The sequence below is a fragment of the Lathamus discolor genome, unplaced genomic scaffold (assembly GCF_037157495.1).
Source record: "Lathamus discolor isolate bLatDis1 unplaced genomic scaffold, bLatDis1.hap1 Scaffold_61, whole genome shotgun sequence".
Taxonomy (NCBI): Eukaryota; Metazoa; Chordata; class Aves; order Psittaciformes; family Psittacidae; genus Lathamus; species Lathamus discolor.
The window spans coordinates 299,756-308,791 of NW_027069380.1; positions in this window are offsets into that span (position 1 = coordinate 299,756).

Consider the following 9,036-nt stretch of genomic DNA (forward strand, 5'->3'; position numbering starts at 1 on the left):
CATGGCCATGGGGCAGGGCATGGCTATGGACAGCCCTCTTGGGTATGGGGCAGGATATGGGCATGGGGCAGGGCATGGCCATGGGAGGCCTTCTTGGCCAAGGGACAAGGCATGGGCATGGGGAACCCTCTTGGCCATGGGTCACGGGGAACCCTCTTGACCATGGGGCAGGGCATGGCCATGGGGATGCCTCTTGGCCATGACCTTGGTGACCACAGCCTTAGGTCAAGGCTTCCCTACAAGGAGCCCCAATCTCTTCCTGCAGGGAAGGAAACTGCAGCGGCTCCTGCCCCACATCATGGGCAGGCTCCGGGATGCCAATGAGGAGCTCAGGATAAAGGCCCTGATGATCCTATGGAATGTGATGGGTCACCTACCAAGGGCAGAGGCCAGCCCCATTGCCGTGGGGCTGGTGCAAGACCTCCGGCCCCTCTTTGATGGAGTAAGAGCTGTGTGGGCCCCATGCAGTGATTTGGAGCTCACATGGGGATGGCTCCAGGGCTTCGCATCCCATCAGGATCTGACCCACATCCCCCCTTTTCCTCCTTGCCTCCAGGGATGCAGCCAGCTCCGAGAGTCCTCCATCCGCCTGCTCCGGTTCCTCCTGGAGCTGGTGCTTGGCTGCGACAGGAGGAGGATGCGGAGCAAAACCTGGGATCTGCTGCTCCCGCTCTTCTTCCGCATGAGCGACCAAAGCCACAGCGTGGCCGAGGTACGGACCCGCCCCGTATCCCACATTCCTGAGGGTGGGATCATCCCCAAGGTGCCATCTCCCATCCCATCCTGTGCAGGCTTCCCGGGAAGCTCTCCTTGCTGCGGTGACGCTCCTGGGATGGGAAGAGCTCCAGCGCCTGTTGGAGAGAAGGCAGATGTGGAGGGTTGCGGAGTGCTTGGTATGGGCCATGTATCCATCCCTGTTCCCACTGGAACCCCTTGGACCGCTCTGCCCATCACACATTGGGATGGGAAAGGGAGCGTTGGGAGTGCTCCAGCCAATGGGGGGTTCGGTATCATCCCATTCCCCCTGCAGGTGGAGCGGAGCAGGAAGAGGACTCAGGGATACCTGTACCAGAGCCTGCAGTACCTGCAGGATGCTCAGGTCCCCCTGCAAGAGGCAGCCGTCAGGTTCATTGGTGAGCCCCTGCTGTCCCCGTCCCGGTCTCCACTGCTGCATCCCAGATGGATGCTGATGGATCCCCATGGATGCTGATGAATCCCAATGGATCCCTGTGCCCAGGACTGGCTGCACGGCCCCTAAGAGGGAAAAGCCCAAGGAAGCTGGAGGAGATCTGCAGAGGTGAGGAGGGAGCAGGGGCTGGGGGGATGCTGGAAGCTATGGGGGAGCTCATCTCGGTCTCTTTGGATCACAGCCCTGGAACCGCTGCTGCATGAGGGCGATCCCGGCCTCCGTTCCCTGGCGGCACAGACCGTGCTCATCCTCAGGAGTGCACCGGAGCGGCGGAGCCTGGGACGCCGCCTGCAGGCGCTCTGCTGCTGGGAATGGCGCAGTTTTCCTTAGGGAAAAGGATGGCGGAGACAAACCCGGACCAAGGAGCTCCACAGACCGAAGGGCAGCGCCTCCACCGCCCCATTCCCTGCTCTCCATCTCCATCAATAGCATCCGGGCAGTACGGCCACCAACCCTGATTCCCCGTTATCCCGCAATGAAGATGCAGTGATTCCTTCCGAGCTTCCCTGCTTCCATGGGTCAGCAAAGGGGGTGCCACTGTGGAAGGAAACGGTGCTTCCAAAGGAATTTGGTCCATTATAACGACAAAAGTCACTCATCAGCACCGCAATCCCCCACCTCGCTTCCATTGAGCGCACCCGGGTACCCCGGTGCGGTCCCCCTTGCTCCTCCACTTGGTACTACCCACTGGATAAAGCCACGCCTCCTAAGCAGGCACAGCCAATCAGAGCCCGCCATCCCCCTCCTGTGTTTGGGCTCATCGGGCATGAAACAGGGGGGATGCTCCCCCCAGTACCCAAAATTTGGTACCCAATGCCTCAAAATAGGGGTTGGAAAGGCACGATTTGGGGTTGGAAAGGCACCATTTATACAAATATAGTGATTTATAAACGGGGGGGGGGGGGGGGTGAAGCAAGGGGGGATTGAACCCATTGGTTTCCAGTAAGAAAATATTTAGGGAGGGGGGAGAAAGTGCTGGAAGAGACTAATTATTAATTAGCATACAATTAATTATTCTTATTCAGGATTTGGCCTCTAAATGAGTGGCTGGGGGGGGCTCCTGCACCCCCTTATTGCCTTGAATGGTATTGTCCCGTTTCCCCCCACCCCCGCCCAGGGATATGGGGGGAAAAGGGGATGTATGGGGGTTCAGGGGAGCCCTATAGGGAAGCCTTAGCCCCATAGGGAAAGCTTGAACCCCATATTGAAAGCTCAGCCCTATAGAGAAGGCTGAGCCCTATAGGGAAGCCTCAGCCCCATAGGGAAAGCTTGAACCCCATAGGGAAGCCTCAGCCCCATAGGAAAGTCTTGAGCCCTATAGGGAAGTCCTGAACTCCATAGGGAAGGCTCAGTCCCACAGGCAAGCCGCCAGGCCCATAGAGATGGATATTCTCTTGATGAAATTTAACAAGGGCAAGTGTAGAGTCTTGCATCTGGGGAAGAACAACCCCATGGACCAGTACAGGTTGGGGGTTGACCTGCTGGAAAGTAGCGAAGGGGAAAGGGACCTGGGGGTCCTGGTGGATAGGAGGATGACCATGAGCCAGCAATGTGCTCTTGCGGCCAAGAAGGCAAATGGCATCTTAGGGTGCATTAGAAAGGGAGTGGTTAGTAGGTCAAGAGAGGTTCTCCTCCCCCTCTACTCAGCCTTGGTGAGGCCGCATCTGGAATATTGCGTCCAGTTCTGGGCCCCTCTGTTCAAGAAGGACAGGGAATTGCTTGAAGGAGTCCAGCGCAGAGCCACGAAGATGATTAAGGGAGTGGAACATCTCCCTTGTGAGGAGAGGCTGAGGGAGCTGGGTCTCTTTAGCTTGGAGAAGAGGAGACTGAGGGGTGACCTCATCAATGTTTACAAATATGTAAAGGGTGGGTGTCAGGGTGATGGAGCTAGGCTTTTTTCAGTGATATCCAGTGATAGGACAAGGGGCAATGGGAGTAAACTGGAGCATAGGAAGTTCCACGTTAACATCAGGAAGAAGTTCTTTACTGTAAGAGTGACAGAGCACTGGAACAGGTTGCCCAGGGGGGTTGTGGAGTCTCCTACACTGGAGATATTCAAGGCCCGCCTGGACAAGTTCCTGTGTGATGCACTGTAGGTTACCCTGCTCTTGCAGGGGGGTTGGACTAGATGATCTTTTGAGGTCCCTTCCAACCCTTGGGATTCTGTGATTCTCAGTCCCCTATGGAGGTCTGTGGCCGCATAGGGCTGGTCCTCAGCCACACAGGGAGGCTCTTGGTCCCATAGAGATGCTCTCAGCCCCATACAGATGCCTTATGCCCTATAGGGAAGGTCCTCAGTGCCAAATGGACACACATATGGTGCCATAGAGTTGCATTTGGTCCCATACAGAGGCCCCTGGTCATATATCAAAGCCCATGGCCCCATATGGAAGCTCATGGCCCAATGTAGATGCACGTGGTCCTGTCTGGAGGCCCCATGTTGCATATGGAAGCTCATAGTCCCATATGCAGGCCCTGGGTCCTATATGGAGGTCCTTAGTCTCATATAGAGGCCCACAGCTACATATTGAAGCCCTCATCCCTAAGCCCTAGATGGATGCTTGTGGGTCTGTATGGAGGTCCCATGTCATATGTGGATGCTCCTAGCCCCAAACAGAAGCCCTCAATCCAATAGGAATGCTTGTGGTCCCATATGGAGGCCCTTGGTCCAATATGGATGCTGCTGTTCCCTTGTTGTATACGGATGCTGCTCGTAGGCCCATATAGAGCCCCTCAGCCCCATATAGAGGCCCTCAGCCCTAGATGGATGCTGGCGGTCCCGTATGGAAGCCCCATGTCCTATGTGGATGCTCCTAACTCCGTAAGGATGCTCCTAACCCCACATGGATACCCTTGGTCCCATTTAGACCCCCTCAACCCCATATGGTGGCCCATAGGAGGACACAGCATCCCCTATATGAGTCCCATGAGGCATCTCCTGTGGCTCCATCCGCTCCAGGCATTGGAGATGCCAAGTGTCCCTTATGGAATCCCAGTGTCTCCCTATGGAATCACAGCGCTCCCTACGAAATGCCAGTGTCCAAGGGGGTCCCCAGTGTCCTATGGTGGGGGAGGATCACAGCTCCTCTTTGTCCACAGTACCGGAGAAGATCCAAGATCCTTAATGTCCCTTATGGAACCGCAGCATCCCCATATGGAATCCCAGCGTTCCCTATGGAATCACGGTGTTCCCTGTGTAATTCCAGCATTCCAATGAGGGTCACAGCTCCTCTTTGTCCACGGTGTCTGAGAAGATGCAAGATCTTTAGCGTCCCTTATGGAACCGTGGTGTCTCCCTATGGAATCCCAGTGTTCCCTATGGAATCGCAGAGCTCCCTATGGAATCCCAGCATCCCAATGGTGGTCACAGCTCCTGCTTGTCCACAGTGCCGGAGAAGATGCAAGATCCTGAGCGTCCCTTATGGAACCACAGCGTCTCCCTGTGGAATCCCAGTGTCTCTCCCTATGGAATCCCAGCATTCCAATGGGGGTCACAGCTCCTCCTTGTGCACGGCACTGGAGAAGATGTGAGGTCCTCAGTGTCCCTTATGGAACTGTAGCAACTCCCTAAGGAATCCCAGGAATCCCTATGGAATGGCGGTGTTCCCTGTGGAATCACGCTGTTCCCTATGGAATGCCATTGGCCGGGGGGGGGGGGGGGCGGGAACAGACATAGGGGACGGGGGCAGCTCCTCCTTGTTCACGGTACCAGAGAAGATGCGGGTGAAGCGGCAGAGGTGGCGCGAGGCCGAGTGCGATTCCTGTTGCAGGCGCCGGTTCTTGTGGCGCAGGTTGGCCGTTTCCGCCTGGAGAACCACCTTGCCCTGGTTCTCCTATGGGATACAGGGTCAGAGCCACAAAAGAGACCAAAACCAGGCCCCAAACACCCCCAAAACACTCAAACCCACCTTGCCTTGCTTCTCCTATGGGATACAGGGTCAGAGCCCCTATACACCACAAAAGAGCCCCAAAACAACCCAAATCCCCAATAAAACACCCCAAAACTACCCCAAAACCACCTTGTCCTGGTTCGCCTCTGGGATAGAGGGTCAGAGCCCCAAAACAGCCCCAAAAGAGACCAAAACCACACGAAAACCACACTAAAAACACCTTGTCCTGCTTCTCTTATGAGATACAGGGTCAGAGCCACAGAAGAGACCAAACAACATCAATCCATCCTCTAAAAAGCTAAAACCACCACAAAACCAACACAAAAACATCTTGTCCTGCTTCTCCTATGGGGTACAGGGTCAGAGCCCCAAAACAGCCCCAAAACATCACAAAACAGCACAATACCATCCCCAAACAAAAACCCGAAAACCACCCAAAACACACCAAAACCAACTTGTCTGGCTTCTCCTATGGGATACAGGGTCAGAGCCCCAAAACAGCCTGAAAACAGCCTCACAACAGCCCAAAACCACCACAAAAACACCCTAAAACATCCCGAAACCACCTTGACCTGCTTCTCGTTTCGGATACAGTGTCAGAGCCAAAAACCACCCCAAAACCACCCCAAAACCACCCTAAACCGCACCAAAATTACCTTGCCCTGCTTCTCCTATGGGATATAGATTCAGAGCCCCTAATCGGCCCAAAACAGACCAAAACCAAACCCAAACACAACAAGCCACCCCTAAAACACCCCCAAACCCGACTTCTCCTGCTTCTGGTATGGGATAAAGGGTCAGAGACCCCAAACAGCCCCAAAAAGGCCACAAAACAAGCCCAAAACATCCTAAAACAGCTCAAAAGCAAACCCAAACAAACCATAAACCAACCTAAAACACCCCAAAAACACCCCCAAACCACCTTATCCTTCTTCTCCTAGGGGATACAGGGTCAAACCAGTTGCAAAGCAGCCCAAAACAAACCAAAACCACATCCAAACACACCAAAACACCTCATAACACCCCAGAACCAACTTGTCCTGCTTCTCATATGGGATCCAGGCTCAGAGTCTCAAAACAGCACCAAAATGCCACAAAACATCCCGAAACAGCTCAAAACCAAACCCAAAACACCACAAAACCACTCCAAAACACCTTAAAACACCCCAAAACACCCCAAAACACCCCAAAACCACATTCTCCTGCTTCTCCTATGGGATACAGGATCAGAGCCCCAAAACACCTCCAAAACAATCAAAAAAACACCCCAAAACCACCCCCAAAACACATCAAAACCACCTTGTCCTGCTTCTCCTATGGGATACAGCTTCAGAGCACCAAAACAGCCCCCCCAAAACACCCTGAAACACCCAAAAACACCCCAAAACACCCCAAAATCACCTTGTCCTGCTTTACCTATGGGATACAGGGTCAGAGCCCCAAAACACTGCATAAGCACCCCCAAAACACCCTTAAAAAGCCCCAAAACTGCACCAAAACCACCCCAAACCCACATTGTCCTGCTTCACCTATGCCATAGAGTATCAGAGCAGAAAACAGCCCCAAAACCACCCCAAAACCAGCCTAACACACCCCAAAAGCACCTTCTCCTGTTTCCCCTATGGGATACAGTGTCAGAGCCCAAAACCAGCCCCAAAGCACCCTAAAATACCCCAAAACCACCTTGTCCTGCTTCATCTATGGGATAAAGGGTCAGAGCCCAAAACTGATCCAAAACAACACAAAAACACCCCAAAACAGCCAAAACCACCTGAAAACCACCTTGTCCTGCTTCTCCTATGGGATACAGGGTCACAGATACAAAACAGCCACAAAACACCCCCAAAACAACCAAAACCAACAAAAAACCCCACCTTATCCTGCTTCTCCTATGTGATACAGGGTCAGAGCCACAAAACAGCAACAAAACAGCCCAAAACACCCTTAAAACACACTAAAAAAAAAAAAAAAAGCACCCTAAAACAACACAAAAGCAACTTCTCGTGCTTCCCCTATGGGATACAGGGTCAGAGCCCCAAAAAAGCCACAAACGGCCCCAAAACAGCCACAAAAGCCCCCAAACAACATGGAAAACTGCACCCAAAACACCCAAAACCACCCCAGAAACACCCCAAAACAACCCTGAAACCATGCCAAAACTACCCTCTCCTGTTTCTCTTATGGCATACAGGGTCAGAGGCCAAAACCAGCCCCAAACTAACCCAAAACCAGGACAAAAACACCCTAAACCACTCCAAAACCATCTTGTCCTGCTTCTCCTATGGGACACAGGGTCAGAGCCCAAAACCAGCTGCAAAACAGCCCAAAAGAGCCCAAAATCATACCCAAACCACCCCAAAACCAATCCAAAACCACCTTCTCTTGCTTCTCCTATGGGATACAGGGTCAGAGCCCCAAAACACTGCATAAGCACCCCCAAAACACCCTAAAAAAGCCCCAAAACTGCACCAAAACCACCCCAAACCCACATTGTCCTGCTTCACCTATGCCATAGAGTATCAGAGCAGAAAACAGCCCCAAAACCACCCCAAAACCAGCCTAACACACCCCAAAAGCACCTTCTCCTGTTTCCCCTATGGGATACAGTGTCAGAGCCCAAAACCAATCCAAAACCAGCCCCAAAGCACCCTAAAATACCCCAAAACCACCTTGTCCTGCTTCATCTATGGGATAAAGGGTCAGAGCCCAAAACTGATCCAAAACAACACAAAAACACCCCAAAACAGCCAAAACCACCTGAAAACCACCTTGTCCTGCTTCTCCTATGGGATACAGGGTCACAGATACAAAACAGCCACAAAACACCCCCAAAACACCCAAAACCAACAAAAAACCCCACCTTATCCTGCTTCTCCTATGTGATACAGGGTCAGAGCCACAAAACAGCAACAAAACAGCCCAAAACACCCTTAAAACACACTAAAAAAAAAAAAAAACAAAGCACCCTAAAACAACACAAAAGCAACTTCTCGTGCTTCTCCTATGGGATACAGGGTCAGAGCCCCAAAAAAGCCACAAACGGCCCCAAAACAGCCACAAAAGCCCCCAAACAACATGGAAAACTACACCCAAAACACCCAAAACCACCCCAGAAACACCCCAAAACAACCCTGAAACCATGCCAAAACTACCCTCTCCTGTTTCTCTTATGGCATACAGGGTCAGAGGCCAAAACCAGCCCCAAACTAACCCAAAACCAGGACAAAAACACCCTAAACCACCCCAAAACCATCTTGTCCTGCTTCTCCTATGGGACACAGGGTCAGAGCCCAAAACCAGCTGCAAAACAGCCCAAAAGAGCCCAAAATCATACCCAAACCACCCCAAAACCAATCCAAAACCACCTTCTCTTGCTTCTCCTATGGGATACAGGGTCAGAGCCTCAAAACCACCCTAAACCGGCCCCAAACCAGAACAAAACCAGCCCCAAAACCCCCCAAACAACCCACCACAAAAAACTAAAACACCCTGGAACAGCAAAACTGTCTTCTCCTGATTCACCTATGGTATACAGGGTCAGAGCCCCAAAACAGTCCCAAAACACACAAAAACTACCCCAGATACCACCTTCCCCTGCTTCTCCTATGGGATACAGGGTCAGAGCCCAAAGCTACCACAAACACACCCCAAAACCACCCTAAAACACACCTAAATCTCTTTCTGCTCCTTCTCGTATGGTATACAGGGTCAGAGCCCCAAACCAGCAGTAAACCAACAAAAAACAAGCCCCAAAACACCCTAAAACACGACAAAATCAACTTGTCCTGCTTCTCCTATGGAATACACGGCCAGAGCATAAAACTGTTCCAACACACCCCAAAACACCCCAAAACATTAAAAAAAAACCCACCCTAAAAGCACCCCAAAACCACCTTCTCCTTCTTCTCCTATGAGATACAGGGTCAGAGCACAAAACCAGACTAAAACCATCCCCAA